General features: G+C 38.2%; 1 protein-coding gene and 1 long non-coding RNA gene across 4 annotated transcripts in view; both read left to right on the top strand.

Annotated features, from left to right (window-relative positions):
- The window catches only part of STAU2 (staufen double-stranded RNA binding protein 2), a 294,210-nt gene that overhangs the window by 194,803 nt on the left and 81,150 nt on the right, over positions 1 to 18,257 (top strand). The gene's annotated exons all lie outside the window — the stretch shown is intronic.
- Positions 326 to 1,698, top strand: LOC131481152 (uncharacterized). Its single transcript, XR_009246099.1, has 2 exons — positions 326 to 1,082; positions 1,113 to 1,698. It is a non-coding gene; the product is annotated as an uncharacterized LOC131481152 (long non-coding RNA).

Raw genomic sequence — 18,257 nt, 5'->3', positions numbered from 1 at the left:
TAAAATTGCTTCCTCTAAATGGTGCACTTCGTGACATTCACTCTGATCCACCAGACCTCACGTGATGAGATAGGCTATGCTTCCCCCTAGGTTTCTTCCATAGTAAGAAATATTTAAGAAAAACTTACAAAGAAATTTGCCTGGCTAGTGAAATCTCCTTGTGGAGATATTACTGTTTCCTAGATGACTCTTTCGTGGAATCCTTATCCATAACTTTCTTACTGTCTGTCTGCTGATCGATCCTGTGCACTCACCTTGAATTCTTAGCTCCGCATTACTTACCCACAGTCTGTCCTATTGGTTTGTCTTGTGGACAGGTTCTTTTGTTTTCGTACTGCTCACCCAGCATTTGACACTGGCTCTAACTAGTCACTCTTCTTGCCTGAACTTCACATTGCAAAGATTCCCTGTTCTTATATTGCTCCCTAAATCCAAAACTGACCAAGTGTGACACAGTTTCATTTTATAGATAGCCTATTCTACAGCCATTATAAAATCTAGGCAATACCAGTGTACTTACTGGCAGGATTGATACTCAGTGTGTTTCTGGTAATGTACCAATTGTTTAAAGGTTTAACTACTTTGATATCATGTGGCTAATAATTGTTACTTTGCTTATCACCCCTGACATCATAACCTCATGTTCATGGTGTCTGGGATCTCCCTTCAGTCGAAAAAATGATGGATCATTGCCTGACTCAGCAATTTTCAGGCCTCTGTATTGGTTTGTCTGATTTTATTCATGAGTTTTATTGCCACACTATTAAAAGTTTTTAGGATCATCCCTACTTTGGGAAGCATATTGGAAAGTTACAATATTTAAGGAAATAAATCCAAATGTTCATTTATAGGGATTTTTGAAAATTGTCATCGGAAATCAAGACATATTTATTTAGTCCATAGTTATGTATCAAACACCATCTGTATGTCTACCACTGAAATAAAAGCTAAGATACATTTCCTATCTTGTAAATAAGGAAATCCTCAGATTGAGTGAAGTTGAAAGTTGGAAACAACTTTCAGAAAAATTTGCTGGATTAGATGATGATGAATCAGAAATTGGAAGACATATTATCAGAAGAGTCCACAAAGGGGAAACAATAAAAGAAAAGGAAGAAACATAGGTTGTCAAAGTATATGTGGTTGAGGAAAAACTCAACGGGAACTCTGAGAATAAGTGATGTTGCATGAGATCAAGGCAGTTGACTAAATCATTGAAAGCCAAGTTGAGCAGGATGAAATATACATTCTTTGCCGCACAAAGTTGTGCTTTAGTCAGAAGCAAAAGATATGATTATGCTGCTGTCTTTATGGTCAGTGTGGCAGCCAAAGCAGGTCTATAACGAAGGAAAGGGCATCTGTCATAGAAATAGAGGAATGGATGCTGGCTACTTATTGGGGGTGACTCTGAACCTGGAAGCGGAGCAGCATCCCTCCCCAAGAAACACTGCAGAGGAAGAATCCATGTGCTGCAGTGAATGTCAACAGATGAAAAGCATCAGGGTAGGGTGAGAGCTGGGAAAATCATGTTTGCAAAAACTGTAAAAAGACTGGACAGAAACATCAAAGCAGCAATTTTAGGACTCTGGAAGTTGAGAAAAAAAGCTTTCAACAAATTAACAAGTATTTGTTCATAGGAAAACCACTGAACTTCATGTAAGAAAAGTAGGAGTGTGTGGGGTTACTGCCTGGAATACTCCTAGCCCATAGCTCCAGACTCGGTGGAGTATTCTGCAAGATCAAGGCAAGCCATGAAAACCAGAAGTTTCATTAAATGAATAGCCTTGGTTGATATGAAGAGAAGTATGAAGGCCTCATGGTCACCAGCGCTGTGGGTAACAGTAGACATCTTGGAAGAAAATACAGTAAAAGGCAGGCTAAAAGCTCAGTGAGAGAGATGATAGTCTGGGTTGGGCACAACAGTATACCATCAGATTAGTCAGAAACTTATCATGGAGATTTGAGGAAATAGCCCAAAAATACTCACCATGTATTCCTACCTAACCAAAAATGCCATGCATGTGGAGAATAAATCAGAGAATTCAAGCTAGATTTGTATCCTGGATGACTATGAAATTCTGCAAATATGCAGAAGAGATTAAAAAAGAGAGAGAATGTTGGCAGAAAATAAATGCTGCAGAAGACTTGAAAACTTAACATTTAGTGTGCTCCCTAAATCACAGATCAATTGACAGAAGTTAGAATCTTTGGGCTTAGAGTATTTTAGCACAACCACTGACCTGTTATTGGTCATTAAGCTATGCAGACACAGGAGTGAACTCTAGAGATCCAAGTTTCAAAGTAAAAGCAAGTTTAAAAGCAGTAGAGATATTACAGAGTCATGTACTATACATGAGATGGACTCCACAGATTAAGGCATTTACATAAACAAGAAAACTACAGCAAGAATAACAACCATGAAGGGAGAACATTGAAATCTAGAGTTACTACAATATAATATCTGAAATTACAGTGTTCAATAAAAAGTTACAACATACATAATATTGAGTTAAGAATAGTTTTAACTCAGTGGAAAAAAACAGCGGAAGTTGAGTGAACACAAATGTTGGACTACGCAGCTATAGTATGTTCAATAAATTAAAGGAAACTGCTTACAGAATTAAAGTACAGCAAGGATTCAACAAACAACTCTGAGTAAGAAAATTAATATAAATTATTTTTAAAATATAAAGTCAAAGCATATAAAGTTGAAAAATCCAAGAATTGAAATGGAGAATTCATTAGAGTGATTCCACAAATTGGAGGTGGTAGAAGAATGGACCTATGGACATTAACGTAGATCAAAAGATATTATCCAGTTAGAATCATAGAGAGGAAAAAAAGAATGAAAAAGTGAGTAGAGCCTCAGAAACTGTTGAACAACATCAAGCGAAGTATAAAAACAATCACTATTAAGCTTAGTTTGATATTTGAAAATTGGTTATGGTATACACAGTATGTGTAAAAACATAACCCACACAAATATCTCAGTAGACACATAAAAAGTATTGACAAAATCAGACCTTTGTTCTTAATTAAAAACTGAACAATCTAAAATGGAAGGGAATTTCCGTAATTTGATAAGGAGCATCTACAGGAAATCTACAGGTAATGGCTTTATGGTCAAAGACAATGTTTTATTCTCTAAGATTAAAAATAAGGCAAGAAGTCTGCTCTGGTCACAACCCGGCATTGTTTCAGAGAGTGGAGCCAGTGTAGTAACACAAAGAAGAAATGTAACAGAGAGGAAACAAAAGGCATATAGCTCGGAAAAGGAGAAACATCCCAAGTATCATTGTGATCACTGGACCACATGCCTACTCCTGGCAGAGTTTTAGATACAACACTAAATGCATGATCCTTTAATGATGGAATTGGTAATCTAGGTGTCAGCACCGCTTAAAATTATCTTGCTTCAATCACCATTAAAACATGAATGCACATGCTACTGATTAGCAGAAAATATTTACAGATCATATGTATGTATGGATATATATGGGTAGATATGTCTGTATTATAAATATTTATTAGGAAGACAGAGTGATAGATTGGGGGATAGAGATTTTCTAATATCTAGTATAAAGAGCTGTTGTAATACAATCTTAATGGGCAACAAAGTTAAAGTGAATTAATGAAACGAGTAGATAGTTCTCCAAAGAAAATATATAGTTAACTAAGAAAATGTTCAGTATTGGGGTTGAAATTGTAGAGCAGATGGTTGAGTCGCAACCTTCAACATGGGCATCCCATATAAGTGCAGATCCCAGTCCCAAGTGCTCCATTTCTGGTCCAGCCCCCTGTTAATGTTCCTGAAAAAAGCAGTAGACAGTGGCCCAAGTACTTGAGCCTCTTCCTCCCACATGGGAAACCCAAATGAATTTCCAGGCTTCTGGTTTTGGCTTGGCCCAGCCCCAACCACTGAGGGGGAAGTAACGCAAGCAAGGATCTCTCTCTGTAACCCTGCTTTTCAAATAAATACATATTAAAAGTATATATAAGTAAAAGAAAATACTCAACAAAGCTAGTAATCAGTGAAATGCAAAGTAAAGCAATAGTGAAAAACCATTTCTTTCTATTTTTATGATGTTTACATGGTTGCCTAGGGCGGGAAGGGTCTAGGATTAGGGGAAATTGTGCAAGACCATTGGTTCCACATTTTCTTTTTCTTCTTCCTGTTTTTGGAGGAAGGGGGGTGATCTAGCTTCCCAACTGCCCCAGCACCCTGGGGTGGTTATTGGCCACACGATGTCGTTCCAGGATCCCCAATGTGGAGCATACTCTGAGGCTTTTGACCAAGTTATTTTGATAGTTCTGAGATGCTGTTGATCTTGCCAGTCCAAGGAGGAGGAAATTCTTCCAAGGTCCATTGGCTAACATAGTCCACCTTAGAGTCTCCATTGGCCCAGATATTTGCTGTCAGCACTTGGCTGGAGTAGTTGACCAATTTGTTCTGCTCTCCTTCCTCTGCTGTGGTACCAGATGCCCTCTTCAGGCCCCAGTGGGCTGCCACATCCTCCATGTGATCTGTGTATGCTGTCCACTGCTCCATCTCCTCCACTGCGGAGGCCCAGTTCTGACACATGCACTCTATGGTCAGACCACAGATCCTGCAGTTCTCTCCATGACTGGAGTTCTGAGAACAGTGGTTCAGTTTGGGGGATCCTCAAAGAATCCTCATTTGAAGTGATCCCAGACATGACTCATGTGTGCTTGCTAGTATGGGGTCTGGCTCTATCACCCACACCAGCCTATGCACACACTGGTAGCTGCAATTGCTGGGTCGGTTCTGTTTCCAGCCCTGGAGAGACCATTTAATACTCGTAAGATAAAATAACCAATAATAGTGAGAATATGGAGAAACTAGAAACTTTTATAAATTACCGGGGGAATGTAGCCACTTTGGAAAATGAAAGTTAAATGGTCTGGCAGTTCCACTTCATTACCTACCCAAGAAAAATTAGCATGTTTCATTCAGAGATCCACATGCAGATATCAAAAGCAGCATTGTTCATTGCTCAGAACTGGAAAGAACCCAAATTCCCTCCAACTGGTGAACAGATAGGCAAATGTGTTATATAAAGAAATAGTATTCAGCAGTGAACAAGAATGATCTACTGAACTACTGTCAACTACAGCTATACTGGAACATGGATGAAGCTGAAACACTTGTTGCATCAAAAAAACTGGACAGAATAACCACCTATGATATGATTCCATTTATATAACATTTTCAGGAAAGGCAAATTATCTGTAGAGACGAAAAAGATTAGTGGTTCCCTTGAGTTGAGGATGAGAGCATGAACCATCTGTCTTTAATTCAGGGAAACTTTTTGTGATTATGAAAATACCACAGATCATGGTGACATTTACACAACTTTCTAAATTTATTAAAACCATTCACAATGGTTGAAAATTTAGGCTATAAATATTAAGCCTCAATATGGCTACTTTTTTTTAATAGCTATATGTGTTTGACCTATAAGGCCATTTGTGTTTATGGGTGAAGAATCATTTATTTGGGTCAGGAGTATCAAAAGCCTCTGCAGCAGAGTCACTGTCTGAGGGGTTTTATGGATTCAAAGGCAGAATGGAAAAGCAGGTATCACTATGGGTTGCAGGCCCAGGGTGTCCACATCTCTGGGTGTCCTTATCCTTGTGTGCGCTTAGCTGCAATTTTAACCCAAGGGCTCAAGCTGTTGTGTTGTACTCTCTCCAAGCCAATTTTCTTAGCTTTGTGACCTGTCTCAGATTTATCATATTGCTGTTCATCGTTGTTGCTGGAGTCTATGTTCTCCTGCCCAAACCAGGAAACTCACCATGACTTATGAGTCTTCCTTCTTCTTACCTCGTTTCCTTGATTTTTTTCATATTTAAGGGGAAAATTTTTTTTAACATTTTTAGTCCTTGGTTTTTAGCTCTGAAAAAATCTCTTATATGGTCTCCAAAGGAAGGTGTTGAGTTGGATTTCTGACATGAAATGTCAGTTCTAGAGTTGATATTCAGTGGATAGCAGAGGATTTGATAGGAGAGCCAAATGAGAAATTAAGGATAGAGATGTAGGTTTGATAGTCATGTAAGTTAAAAGAAAAGCCAAAGCCACCCAAGAAGCTATAGATTTGAGGATAGAAAATTACTAGAGCCCAGGAAAAAGCCATTTTTTTTTCACAAAAGAGTCACGTTAATGTATGCCAGAGCCAGCTTTGTGGCTTGGCAGGCTGTGCTACCACTTACAATGTTGGTATACCATATACAATGGTGGTTTGAGTTCCAGTTAGCCACTTCCAATCCAGCTCCCTTCTGATGCATCTGGGAAAGCAGCTAATAATGACATGAATATTGTGGGCCCTCCCATCCATGTGGAGAGATGTAGAGAGGATTCCAGGTTCCTTGCCTAATGAGGCCCTGATCATTGCAGCCATTCAGGGAGTGAACCAGAAGGTGGAAGATCTCTCTTCCAGGTGTGGCTGTGTGTCTTTCTTTCTGTGTCAATATGCTTCTCAAGTAGCTTTAACAATATATAACAATATATCTATATATCGATATATATATTCCACAAAGGTTTATTTTACCTTGATTTCATTGTGATGAAAATCAATGGCATGAAAGAAAACCAATAGGCAAGGCAACAAACCAATTTGGAAAAACTAGCTAAGGTTTTGAAAAGATGTATTAACATGCTCAGTAAGAAAGAAAAGTGTATGTGATGATTTTCTAATAAGAAATTGACCGTAACTCTTAGATCCTCAAGAAGATAATCCCTTAGACAAAATGGAAAACCCAACTTCAAAATTACCTCGCCCACTAGGTGGCAAAAGTGAGCTTCCAGAGACAAGAGGGCTCGGGTCTTTGGGGCCTGCATGGTCACCTCTCACCAAGTGCTGTGTTCTAAAAGCTGGCCTTTTAAAAACCCTCAAGCACTCTCTACATTTGTAATGTGTAATACGTGTAATTCCTAATCTGTATAATTAAGGAAGGGTGAAGATACCCCTTGGCTAGGTTTTTGGTAGCAGCATGAATACTTTGGGACACTTAGCATTTCTTTTACCTGAAAATACTAAATGGAAAATTACTGTGATAAAGTGAATGTTTTGTCCCAAGAGTACTTGGGAAATGTTACCTAATTTAAAGGTTGTTGAGCTGAGTTACTAACTCTTTTAAGTAAACTACCGCTATGTGGTAGTAGCTGGTAGGGAGCTGTCAGAAATCGTTTCTAGATTAGTATCTGTTGTTACAGGTGTTTTTCCCTCTTGGTTTTAATTAATATAAAAAATATATGGAGATCTTATGTAGAACTTGGAATATGCTTAAAATTAGCTGGAGACAAAAATGCTTCCAAAAGGAGCTGGTTAAAGGTTGTCTTAAGTAGGTTCACCAAATTTTAATGTTACTATGAGTCACTATTTCCTTCCTCTTTACTTTCTCCTCGTGTGTCCTTTACTTTTGTCCATTTGTCTCCAGATATCTTTGACTGTTGCTTTTATTCTGGTAGAAATTGAATGCTCTCTAGAGTTTGTAAGCCAGGCTAGGACTGTCAGTGTAATAGAGTTTGCTTGGAGTTGTTGTTCTCCAATTGAAATCACTATAAGAGTGGGGGCACGTTTCTCAAATCTCAGTTCAGTTTTTTCCCCCTGGAGTACACACATGCTCAGAGATTTGCATTGCATCACTTGCCAACATGTTTTTATTGAATTTTCTAGTAAAAGACCAATGTGTCATTTATTCATCTGTTCAATAAATATTTATTCAGCATCTCTCTATGCTAAAAAAAATACTATTGCAAGGTGTTTGGATGTTGTGTTGTTGTTTTAAGTGAGTAATTTTCAAATTATGATTAACTGTTAGGTCAAGTCCATGAAAAGGAGTCTTGTTTTATTCATTCTTCCATTCCAGGCTTCTCTATTTATGTAGATGAGAGAACGCTGGAATAGGAATCATGTATCATCCCAGGAAATGAGCCATGCTATTACTGTAAGCCTCATTGATTTTGTAGTTTTTGAAATTTGACCACCTCAAATAGGGTGATAAAGGACAGATCAGTAAAACTTCATTGAAAAGCACTTCAGTGATCCGTGTATTCATTTATATTTTATGTCAGTTGATAACCTCTGCATATATTCTGTGATGTATTGTAACTTTGCACGGTTACAAGGACAGCTTTAGTCCCTACTGTCAGCCTTTTGAGGGCCTTCCACCACCTCAGTTGATCTCGAGTCTCATTTCTGGTGAAATTAATAATTGAGAGATTATCATCTCTATTGTTTGTTTTTTAAAAGAGATTGCAAACAGCAGGAGTTTCTACCATTTTTTTTAACAGCAACTGACCTGATAAGTATAACCAAGAATAAGAGCTTGTGAACACATAAAAGTTAATTCATTCAATAAATCTTGACTGAGTGCCTGGTGCAGATATAAATATCTAAAAGTACATACAAAAATATATTCTGTGCTTAAGCATTCATTATTGTGATTGGAAGAAAAATCTGTGATGGAAATGATGGCAACAGGCCCATGGGAAATAGAAAAAATATTTAAGGAATTTTAAGAGATGGGACAGGAATGATTTTAACAAAAAAAAAAATTATACAGAAGATGGCATTTGCAGGATGAACAAGGTCTCCTTCTAGGGAAAAGAGAACAAAGGCATTTAGTGAAAGTCATTATGTGGCAGCAGGGCTAGCGTGGGTCCAGCCACTGAGAGAAGACGGAGACGCGTTCACCTGTCACGTCTTCTAACTGAAGCCTTGATTCTTGGGTATTACTGGGAATGATGTTGAATATAAGGTAGAGCTCAGACTCTGAAGTATTTTGAACACCAAGACAAAGAATTTTAGTTTCATACAGTTGGTAAAGGAAAGCCATGAAAATTGCAAGCATGCAAAGCAATTACGGGTAATGTGCTGGTATAGGGCATAAGCACATTCAATGAGAACTTAGCAAATTAAAATTTAGGAATACATTTTTGTGGTTCTTTTACAATTTTATGGAGTAAATACCACTAAGATGTCCTATTAATGATATTAGTTATTATTATTAAATGACTCAAGTCATTTTTTAAAAATAAGGACCATATATAAAATGTTGTGCTAAAGGGACATTTAGTACTTAGTATTTTTATTGTGTAATAATAATTTTTATGAAAACCTATAGCAAGTTTATTGGTGTTAATGCTGCTCTCTTCAGTTACCAACCACCAAGCAAAATAAGCCAATTTTAGGAAAATATTGTCACAAATTATGTGATTTAGATTCTGTTCTTTTGAATACCATTAGAAGGAACCCTGAGAAACATCTTCCGAACCCAATTCTGGGCACCCCCCCCCCCCAGTGGTCAGTAGATATGAAAACTCTTTCTTTTGTGGGTCTCTGTGGAATAATAGGTACTTTCCCAGGATTAGCTGCTCCTGGAGAAGAGACAACAGATCATTGAAAACGTCTTCATTTACATTTCTATTTTGGTTGACATATGTGGGCCAAAAGATAAATTGGCAAATGGTCTTAGCCAGTGAACAGCAACCTCATTAAACATGATTTTGGAAATACATGTTGAATTTTATGCTTGTTCCTTCCTGTTAAGGCTGAAATAATGAATCCAGTAGAGGTTGGGGGGGTGACAAGATCAGCGAGGTTTTCATTCCCTAGATAAACATGTTAAAATTCTTGTAGAATATGCCCAACAAGCTCTGACCTAAGCCTTTACCTTTGGAAATTTCAAATCTGGGGAATGCTTTACTTCAATATGCTGGGGAAGATTTGTAGAGAAGTGAAATGTGCTAGAATCCTTTTGTAAATAAGGCATCTGGAGTATGCCTATAGGGGGTGTATAACATGATAGCCACAAATCTAACAGATATATAAAATTTTAAGACAGTGAATATAAATTAATTCTAAAACAGTTCGTACTTTGCTGCTAATATTTATTTTCTTTATATAAAGACATGTTTTCATTTAAAAGCCTAATATTAATTCAACATAAATTTTGAAGACCTAAACTACTTAGTTGTCTTTTTCTCACTAAATAACATTTTAATGAGGATTCAATACTTTTATTAAGTAAATATCTCACTGGGAGGGCTCCTGCAATTTTTTGTAAGTAGGCAAGTTTGCACAAAAGAAATGTTTTCTTATTACCAAATTAGTTACTTTGAAGTATCTGGCAGATTACATCAGTCTCTTATTTAAATTGGTACTATGGAAGACATCTATTGTACATCATTAGTGATGCATTAAATTGGTTATTTATGTCTTAAAATCTAAGCATAGTAGAGTCTTTGTGTTTGCCTTCGAAGATTGCTATTACAATAAAACCTTTTGAAATGAGTAAAGTTGTCTTTTTGGTTTAGTTAATGCATCATTGGAGAACTTAAATATTTTGGTTGTAACTGCTTATCCCTTTATCTAATAAAATATGAGAACATTGTGTCAATTCCTTTATGTTTTGAGGAGAACATTATTATAAATCACTAATAATCACAGGTTGATCATATCACTAGTTTCACAGTTGATTATGATAAATGAAAATACAGTGTGCTGGTTTTTATCATGATTCCATGTTACTTTAGTCTCTTCTTGTTGCCACTAAGTACATATAGGTATTTTTATAATTGACAGTATAATTAACCCATTTGTCAGAAATCTCACTTCTGTTAAAAACATATGGAAATTATGAAGAACAGAAAACCAGCAGTGTTTGGTTTACTGATCATGGCAGAAATGACTATAGTTTACTGAAGGTTTTCCACACTTTTTTGTGTAACCTAATGCTAGGAACAGTTTAATTATGGCAATGTCTGACCAGTTTTGTTCATTTTGGGACTAAATCTGTACCAGGCAGGGTTAACTTGACAGGTAGACTTGTAGAAGGTGCCTTGTTCTTTGAATCTTCTGTAGTTAGTGCATACACACACACACACACACACACACACACACTGTTTAATAGGGATGCTCAGTGATGACCTAACCTGGATAAATAATGCAAAGGCCTGGGGCTTCTACTTCAAAGCAGTCCCAGGAAATAGTACCCTTGTCCACTTGATCTAGAGAGGGTTGTTGCCCTTATAATCAGTGTTACCCCACCTGTGTGGTCTGCAGCCCATCTTTGGAGATGCTTAACTTCTGGGACTTGGGTACCAGCAGTTGACATCTATCTGTATGTTAGATGGTTCCTTCCCTCCAACTTAGTCTTCTACATCCACTGTTCCTTCCTTCTTGAGCTACTGAATTATTTTCTTTCCTTAGTTACTGAATTGTTTACACCTTCTCACCCCCTATTCACTGGGGAACACTATAATGACTGCGCAATGACCTCCTTCCCAACCACTTTGGCAATATCCCTGGCTGTTGTCGCTGTTGTCCTACTAATTGCCGGACACCAGGGCCCGTGTGTAGCCTTCATCCTGTTTGCCCTAGCTGTTAGACTGCCTCCCTCCTTGATGGGCCTTCCTTTGCTTTGACCAACTGTTCTTTCTTCTTGGCTGTTGGTCTTCTGCTGCCTCCTTACACGTTGTTCTCCCCAAGGCTTTATCCTTGGTGTCTTGGTTCCTTTCAGGTTCTCTCAACTTTCATGAACTGTACCATTACCCACATGGTGATACCTTCCCAACCTCTGTTTAGCTATGCCTCCTCATATCAGTCTTTTGCAGAGACACAGAAACAGAGGGAACTGTATATATAGGGGGAGCAGAGTGATAGATTTTACATTAGTGTATGGTTCTAGGAGCTGACAAATTCATAATCTGTAGTGCAAGTCAGCTGGCTGGAAACAGGGTTGAGGCTGCAGTCTTGTGTCTGAAATCTGGAGGGTAGGCCAGGGCTAGACTGCCATGTCCACTCTCTAGGCAGAATTCCTCCCTTACCAGAATCCTTAGGTTTTGCTCTGAAGGTCTTCCACTGATTGCTGCTTCCCTGCCGGTGACCTGGGAAAGCCGTCGAGGATGGCCCAAAGCCTTGGGACCCTGCACCCGCGTGGGAGACACAGAAGAAGCTCCTGGCTCCTGGCTCCTGGCTTCTGATCGGCTCAACTCCAACCATTTTGGCCAATTGGGGAGTGAATAATCGGAGGGAGGATCTTCCTCTCTGTCTCTCCTCCTCTCTGTATATCTGTCTTCCCAATTTCCCAATAAAAACGAATAAATCTTAAAAAAAAAAAAAAGAAAATACATAGATCGGGATTTGACATTTGGTTCTCATCCTCACAGACTAAGTTACCTTGGATAATCTTGTTAATTTCCCCAAGATGAAATTCTCTTGTTTGCAAACTAAGATAAGTAATTATTGGTCTTTCTTTTGGTCTTCCATATATCAGCTTCATGCCTATCCTAGAGCCAATTACACAAATACTAGAGGAATGATTGGGGTGCAGAATGCAGTGAAGAAAGAGAATTGAGTTTTCATGTCATCTGAGTGGAGAGTTAACATTTAGACTTGAGAATCAGGGGAGAGGTTCTCACTGATAACTTTCTGTAGCAAGAAAAAATGCAAATGTTGTATGTGGTGTATTATAGCATATGTATATGGGCTTATATTTATTCAGTCATATATGTGTCTTTGCTTATGGAATTAATTCAGACCTCAGGGTGCACACACGTACTTATGCTCTGTGGCCATTCAACTATCATTAAGTGTCTCTTAAAAGCCAGGCAGTGTAGTAGGCTTAGGACTTAACATTAAGACTTTCTCTGCCTTTGCCTCTCTTCACTGGACTCTAACATGCAGTAGAAAGTTGCTTGCAGGAATGACTACTGCCTAGTAATTACACTTACTACTTTCTTTTCCCTCCAGAAATGAATAGGGTGAGACTTTGCTACATACTCTTCTAGTACTATAAGTCGTGTAAAAAGTAACTTCAACTAGCCTGATTCTATTTTTTTTTTTTTTTCGCAAAACAGAGTATGACTTCTGCTGGCCATTAAAGGGTCTGTATGTTACTGTCTAGTAATAAGTATAGGCAGTATCAGTTTTCACTATGTATAATGTTTTTTAAAAAATTTATTTATTATTTTTAATTCATTAATTACATTGTATTATGTGACACAGTTTCATAGGTACTTGGGTTCTCCCCACCCCTCCCCAAACCCTCCCACCATGGTGGATTCCTCCACCTTGTTGCATAACCACAGTTCAAGTTTAGTTGAGATTCCCCCATTGCAAGCATATATCAAACATAGAGTCCAGCATCTTATTGTCCAGTCAAGTTCAACGGCTTCTTAGGTATACCCTCTCTGGTCTGAAGACAGAGCCAGCAGAGTATCATCCCAATCAATTAAAAGCTCCAACATACCATCAGCAAAAATTTACACCATTATGGAATTGACATAGTAATGAATAACCAATATGTTAAAAGTAAATGCGAGTTCTTAACCACCTTCTGTGACCACCTCATTGACATTTCAATTTTTATTTATACACAACATATAACATACATAACATAACATGTTATACATAACATCATATCATCTTAAATTAAGACAAACGTGGTATTTAACCTTTTGTGATTGGCTCATTTCCCTTAGCATTATTGTTTCCAGTTTGGCCCATTTGGCCACAAAGAACTGCATTTTGTTTTTTTTAATAGCTGAGTAGTATTCCATGGAGTAGATGAACCATAGCTTTCTTATCCAATCCTCTGCTGATGGGCATTTTGGTTGCTTCCATGTTTTTGCAATTACTGATTGTGCTGCTATGAACTTAGGAGTGCATGTTGGTTTCTCATAAAACAAGTGTTCTAGATATATTCCTAGGAGTGCTATTGCTGGATCATACGGTATGTTGATTTTGAGTTGTTTGAATGTTCTCCATACTGATTTCCATAGAGGTTGTACCAGCCTGCAGCCCCACCCACCAGCAGTGGAGTAGGGTTCCCTTTTCCCCGCAACCTCACCAACAAGTGTTGTTGGTGCTTTTATTCATGTGGGCCAGTCTTACTGGCGTTAGGTGGTACCTCATTGATGTTTTAGTTTGGATTTCCGTTATTGCCAGGGAACTTGAGCATTTTTTCATATGTTTATTTGCCATTTGGGTTTGTTCCTTTGTGAAGTGTCTGCCCATTTCCCATGCCCATTTCTTGAGTGGCTTGTTTGTTTTGACATTTTGGTTGTTTTGTAGCTCTTTGTATATTCTGGAGATTAGCCCTCTATCACCTACATAGTGCGCGAAGATCTTCTCCCATTTTGTGGGTTGCTTTTTTACTTTGTTGATTATTTCCCTTGCTGTACAGAAGCTTCTTAGTTTGATGAGGTCCCATTTGTTTATTCTGGTCTTGATTGCTATTGCCTTTGGTGTCCTTTTTAGGAAGTAGGGACCTACCCCTAGATCTTGCAGAGTATTTCCAACATTTTCTTCCAAAAGTTTGAAGGTTTCTGGATGTAGGTTTAGATCTGTTATACATATAGATTTGATCTTAGTGTATGGTGAGAGATGTGGGTCTATCTTTTTGTTTCTGCAGGCTATTAACCAGTTGTTCCAACAGCATTTATTGAACAGACCTTCCCATTTGCCTGGATTGTCGTTTGTCTTTTTGTCAAAGATTATTTGGCTGTATCTGTGTGGGTTCCCTTCTGGTGTTTCTATTTTGCTCCATTGATCTTCCTCTCTATCTTTGTGCCAGTACCAGGCAGTTTTGATAACCACTGCCCTATAGTATGTCCAGAGGTCCGGAACTGTGATTCCCCCTGCTAACTTCCTGTTCTTCAGGATGGTTCTAGCTATCCGTGGTTTTTTGTGTTTCCAGATGAACCTTTGGATCATTGTTTCCAGTTCCATGAAGAATGTTTTGGGCAATTTGATTGGAATTGCGTTGAATGTATATATTGCTTTTGGCAGTATAGACATTTTAATGATATTGATTTTACCTATCCAGGAGCATGGGATGTTACTCCATCTTTTGAGGTCTTGTTCAATTTCTTTCTTAAGTAGTTTGTAGTTTTCTTCAAATAGGTCTCCAACATTTTTGGTTAGATTTATTCCCAGATATTTCATACTTTTCTCTGTTATTTTGAATGGTATCTTGCTGGTTAAATCTTTTTCCATCTTGGGGCTGTTCGCATACACTATGGCTGTTGATTTTTGTTCATTAATTTTGTACCCTGCCACTCTACCAAAGTCTCGTATAAGTTCTAGCAATCTCTGTATTGAGTCTCTTGGCTCTTCTACATAAAGAATCATATCATCTGCGTATAGTGAGAGCTTGACTTCTTTGTTTCCCATTTGGATTCCTCTGATTTCTTTTTCTTGTCTTATGGCCTCAGCGAGTACCTCTAGGACTATGTTGAATAGTAGTGGAGAAAGTGGACATCCCTGTCTTGTTCCAGATCTCAGTGGGAAGGGTTCCAGTTTTTCTCCATTCAGTGTGATGCTGGCGTTGGGTTTTTCATATATGGCTTTAATTATGTTGTGGATTTTTCCATCTATGCCTACCTTGATTAGGGTTTTTAGCAGGAAGTGGTGTTGGATTTTGTTGAAAGCTTTTTCTGCATCTATTGATACTATCATGTGATTCTTGTTTTTCAGTTTTTGGATGTGGTGTATCACATTTATGGATTTCCGAATGTTGAACCATCCCTGCATTCCAGGGATGAATCCTACTTGATCTGGATGAATGATCTGTCTGATGTGTTTTTGAATTCTATTGGCTAGGATTTTGTTGAGAATCTTAGCATCAATGTTCATCAAAGAGATAGGTCTGTAGTTTTCCTTCTCTGTTAGTTCTCTGTCTGGTTTTGGGATTAAGGTAATGTTGGCTTCATAGAATGAGTTTGGAAGGGTTGCTTCCTTTTCTGTTGTTTTGAAGAGTTTGTAGAGGATTGGGGTTAGTTCTGTTCTGAATGTTTTTTAGAATTCTGGAGTGAAGCCGTCTGGGCCTGACCTTTTCTTTGTTGGGAGGTCTTTAATCACTGATTCAATCTCTGCTTCAGTTATGAGTTTGTTCAGGTCGTTTGTTGCCTGTGGGCTAAGTTTTGGCAGGTGGTAGAAGTCTAAGAACTTTTCCATTTCTTGGTGGTCTTCTGATTTGTTGGAGTACAGTGCTTTGTAGTAATTTCTAATTATGTCCTTAATGGTTGTGGTGTCTGTTGTTATGTTGCCTTTTTCATCCTTGATGCTATTAATTCTTGCTTTCTCTTGTTTTTTCTTTGACAGTCGGGCCAGTGGGGTGTCTATCTTGTTTATCTTCTCAAAAAACCAGCTTTTTGATCCATTGATTTTGTGTATGGTTTTTTTTATTTCTATCTGATTAATTTCCTCCCTTGTTTTGATGATTTCTTGTTTCCTATTGTGTGTGGGGCTCTTCTGCTGTTGTTTTTCCAATTCCTGTAGGTGTGTGTTTAGTTCCTGTGTTTGGCGCCTCTCTTGGGCCTTGACATGAGCTCCAATTGCGATGAGTTTACCCCATAGCACTGCTTTGGCAGTGTCCCACAAATTTTGGAATGTTGTGTCAGAGTTTTCATTGGTTTCCATAAATTTTTTGATCTCATCTTTGATTTCTTCTCTGGTCCATTTTTCGTTTAATAGCATATTGTTCAGCCTCCAAGAGTTTCTGTATTTCCTGGGGCATTTTGAATTGCTGATTTCCAATTTCATTCTGTGGTGGTCTGAGAGGGTACATGGTATGATTCCTATCTTTTTGAAGTTATTTAGGTTTGCTTTGTGTCCTATCATGTGGTCGATCCTGGAGAAGGTGCCATGCACTGCTGAAAAAAATGTATAATCTGTGGCCTTAGGATAAAAAGTTCTATAAATGTCTACCAAGTCCAGTTGTTCTATTGTTTGTATGAGCTCTGTTGTTTCTTTGTTGAGTTTTTGTTTTGTTAATCTGTCTGTTGTTGTTAGCGGGGTGTTAAGATCACCCACTATTATTGTGTGCATATCTATGTCTCCCCTTAAGTCCGTAAGTAATTGCTTCACGTAGCTAGGTGCGCTGGAATTTGGTGCATATATGTTCACAATGGTAATTACTTCCTGATGGATCAGTCCCTTCAACAATATATAATGTCCTTCCCTGTCCTTTTTGATGTGTGTCAGATTGAAGTCCACATCATCTGAAATTAGGACAGCTACCCCAGCCTTTTTTTCTCATCCATTGGCATGAAATATCTTTTTCCAACCCTTCACTTTCAGTTTCTTAGAATCTTTTCTAGTTAGATGTGTCTCTTGTAGGCAACAGATAGTTGGGTCCTGTTTGATAATCCATTCTGTTAATCTGTGCCTTTTGATTGGTGAGTTCAGGCCATTTGTGTTAAGAGTTAAAATTGAGAGGTTGTGATTTTGCCCTGCCATACTTGTTTTTGTGGGTGTTGATATATGTGTAATTGCCATTCCTTATGTGGACTTTAGTGGGGAGACTTTCCTGTTTGCTGTCTTTGCTTATGATTTGCCTCCTTTTTTTCTGGATTTAGTGCATTTCTAAGGAGATTTTGTAGAACTGGTTTTGTGCTGGCATATTCTTCTAATTTCTCTTTGCTATGAAAGTATCTGATTTCGTTCTCAAATACGAATGAGATCTTTGCTGGGTACAATATTCTTGGTTGACAGTTGTTCTGATTCAGGATTTGGAAGATCTTTGTCCATTCTCTTCTTGCTTGTAAGGTCTCTTCAGAGAAGTCAGCAGTGATTCTGATTGGTTTTCCCCTGTATGTGATCTTTTCTCTGCTTTGTACTTGTCTCAGGATTCTTTCTTTGTCTTCGTTGGAGTGGAACTTGAGCACCATATGTCTGGGTGAAGATCGCTTTGGGTCATATCTGCTGGGAGTCCTCTGACCGTCCTGGATTTGGGCTGGGTTCATGTTCCAAGTGTTTTGGAAGTTTTCCTGTATAATTTCGTTGAGCACCATTTGCATTCCTGACTCTCTTTCCACTCCTTCAGGAAGGCCAATAATCCTAATATTCGATTTTCTGAGGTTGTCTTTCATTTCTTGTATGGTCTTATTGGCTTTGTTCAGACTTGTCTCCAGCTGTTTAATGAACTGGGTATGTTCGTTTTGTGTGTCTTCCGTTTCAGAGATCCTCTCTTCTGCTGTATTTATTCTGTTGGTTAGGCTCTCAATTTTGTGCTTTAAGTCAAGGATTTTACTTTTCATTTGTTGTATTTCTGTGACTATGTGGTTCTTGAATTCCCTGAAGTCCTCCCAATTCTTCTCATTGTCTCTGACATATTTTAACATTATTTTTTTGAATTCCTTGTCTGGTAGATCTTCCATGTCTTCATCTCGCATCTCTGAAATAGACATTGGCTTTTGATCCTTTATTGGTAGGGTGTTGGCTCTCTCA

This window comes from Ochotona princeps, chromosome 9 (assembly GCF_030435755.1).
Source record: "Ochotona princeps isolate mOchPri1 chromosome 9, mOchPri1.hap1, whole genome shotgun sequence".
NCBI lineage: Eukaryota > Metazoa > Chordata > Mammalia > Lagomorpha > Ochotonidae > Ochotona > Ochotona princeps.
Note: the sequence above shows the minus strand (reverse complement) of the source record. Positions and strands in the feature narration are given on the sequence as shown.